Here is a 3,212-nt window from a genome sequence, read left to right as displayed (position 1 = left end):
CATATATATATATATATATATATATATATATATATACTTTATTAAAAGCAGCAGAAATATCATAAAAAACTGTTACTCGGAGTTTTACGTTCCCGTTCGTCGGATAGTTGGGGTGATAGATGAATAACGAAGGAAGGGTTGTAAAAATCAGCGTTTCACCTCTTTTAAGACAAAAACTTCCTTTTAAGTGTTAAATCATACATACAAGCATATATATACGGTCAAAAATATACAACTTTTCGAGATAATCCTGGTTGATAGAAGTTTCTCCACACACATATTAGTTTCTGTGTTTTTCTGTGTATACGTACAAATAGTTTAGTTTAGAAATACAGATTCAAAATGCATACATTACAAGTTTAGATTTATTCCAGTAATTATTGGGACCCTTGGCTATGTAACACACTGCCTAAATATGAGGCTTCCCAAAACCAGAGCGGAGTAAGGCAATTTGAAGACTACAGATCCAATCCATCACTAGAACTGTAAAAATCTGTAAAATTTTCCAGAAGTTTATCATTTAAATATATATGGGCACGTCTAGATATTCAACTAGATGCATAAAAATACATTCATAAAGCAAAACATATAAATCTGAATACATATATGCATACATACATACACACATACATACATACAAACGAAAATACCCTGTTGTTGATGTTGAAATTCTAATGAAAGCGCTTTGGATCTAGGTTAGAAACCGGCTCTTTCTATGTTGGCAAAAAATCTTGAAATAAAACTGAACAATGACATACAGACATGCATACACACATGCATGCATACATCTAGTCATCCATAAATACATACATACATACACATACGCATGCATCCATCCATCCATCCATCCATCCATACATACATACATACATACATAAATACATATATACATACATACACACATACACACATACATACATACATGCATACATGCATGCATACATGCATACATACATACATACATACATACATACATACATACATACATGCATACATACATACATACATACATGCATACATACATACATACATACACATATACATACATACACAGACATGCATAATCTGCTCTTCGATTTTTAAAACTGTAAGATGTGATTTGGAGGATATTTGGTCGATGAACTACGTAGTGGCTCAAGGAAAGCACTCCTTTATCTTCAGCCATGTGCAATTTGTTAACAGCTGTTGTTGATAATCTTTGATAATTGTTGAAAAGCAAATTTATTTCAGCTGTGCATTTACATTTATACTACTATATATATGTACATATATATATATATATATATATATATATATATATATATATATATAGAGAGAGAGAGAGAGAGAGAGAGAGAGATAGAGAGAGAGAGAGAGAGAGAAAGAAAGAAAGATATATATATATATTTGAATAAAACAAAAATATAAAATATACATCTGTTTAATATTGTCTGCTTTTTTCGCGTCATAGCAACAGTACTTGCTTTTCGGAATATAGTGCAAATTTGTATACTGGCTTGTAAGCATAATTTATACCTTTTCTCTTGCAAAATACAATTCATTTAAGTAATTATTATGAATAATTAAAAATCAACAATATAAAGACATTACAAATAAGAAACATAGTTATAGCATGATTATAGAGCCATTTGATAAAACGTAATTTTTCTTTTCTAGATATGTGATTTACCTCATTGAATTATTGCTTTGATGTGATCGTAGGTTAGTTCTGATCGAACCGTGACCATTCAGCCTTCTTATGAGTGCAATGTGCACTTACTTTTTTTATAGCGATCGGTTTTGATTGAACGGCGATTTAGTTGCTATTTCTTGCGGTTCATATAAATGTCTCTTTCTCTCTTATGCACAATGAGTTGTTGCTGCAGCTGCTGGTGTTTAACTGTAGATCAGCTCAGATTTAGGAGGATTATGATGAAGTATATTCAAGTTATGACAATCCTGCCTTTTTGGAAGTATGTCATCAATTAGATGATATGGCATGTCCTTTCCTGAACCCCTATAGTGTAAGTTGAGGGAAATTATTTCACGTCTAGGAATGGATATGCATGCTATTGTTCTGATTCTCACTGTTTTGCTTGCCGATAATGATTTGATATCAGCTTGGCAGAGCTTAGCAGAGCTTAGCAGATATCAGCGAATGTTTTGTATACATGTTTTAATTGATAGCGACTGTTATTTACTTCTAGTTCCAGTGTTCTGGGTGTTGCCTATCACTGAGGAGACACAACAAAGTCGAAATACTGGTGCCTGATAGACCCCTGACATCACTGGAACAAATTCATTTCTCATACACGTCGTCTACAGGGAGAATTAGTTCTCCAAAATCGAAATCCAACAAGGAAAAGCCATGTTGTCATTCAAATCTGGCGAAAGTGTTAATAACGAACATACGTATCCTTGTTTTGATTCTCGCAAGTTCTGCCTAATCAGAGATGACAGCGAACTAAACAACAATAACCCAGCGAAAAGTGAAGATGGATTCTTTTCACGAAATACTCGCGGCTTTGGATTCCCAAGGAATTTACTTGAGAAATATAACACTTCAGTCCAGTGTTTAAAGAAAATATTTAAAAATTTTTCAGACAGCCGATTCACAAGTATCATACATTGTTAAGTTAAAAGTGGCGTGATACAGATTATCACTGTTCTTCTTATTATTGCTGTTGTTGCTTTGGTTGTTGTTGTAGTTGCTGTTGTTATTTTTGTTGTTGTTGTTGTTGTTGCTGTTGTTGTTATGTACATATATTCATATGCTTTATGTAAACTATTTATATAAATGCTTTAATGAAGAAACATATTTAGAGAAAAAATGTATAAAAACACTTGTACACATGCGCCCATTCACACGCGGACACACTCACGCGCGCACACACACACGCACACTCGCATACACACACGTGTGAAAGTATGAGTGTATGTGTAGCCACATACTGTCAGTTATGAACAAACATGAACAAACTGTTTCAGACGCACAAATGCAGAAATATTTACAGGAATATTTACATATAAGGAAGTAATAAGAATTTATGTGTGTATATATATATATATATATATATATATATATATACGTACACACACTCACACACACATATATATATCATACTTACAATATACATTATATATAATTTGATACACATATATGCGTGTGTGTCTATATGGATGAATATGTGTATGCATATATATTTATGTATACATATATATGTATAATATAT

This window comes from Octopus bimaculoides, chromosome 10 (genome assembly GCF_001194135.2).
Source record: "Octopus bimaculoides isolate UCB-OBI-ISO-001 chromosome 10, ASM119413v2, whole genome shotgun sequence".
In the NCBI taxonomy this organism is placed as follows: Eukaryota; Metazoa; Mollusca; class Cephalopoda; order Octopoda; family Octopodidae; genus Octopus; species Octopus bimaculoides.
This window is presented reverse-complemented; position numbering follows the sequence as displayed.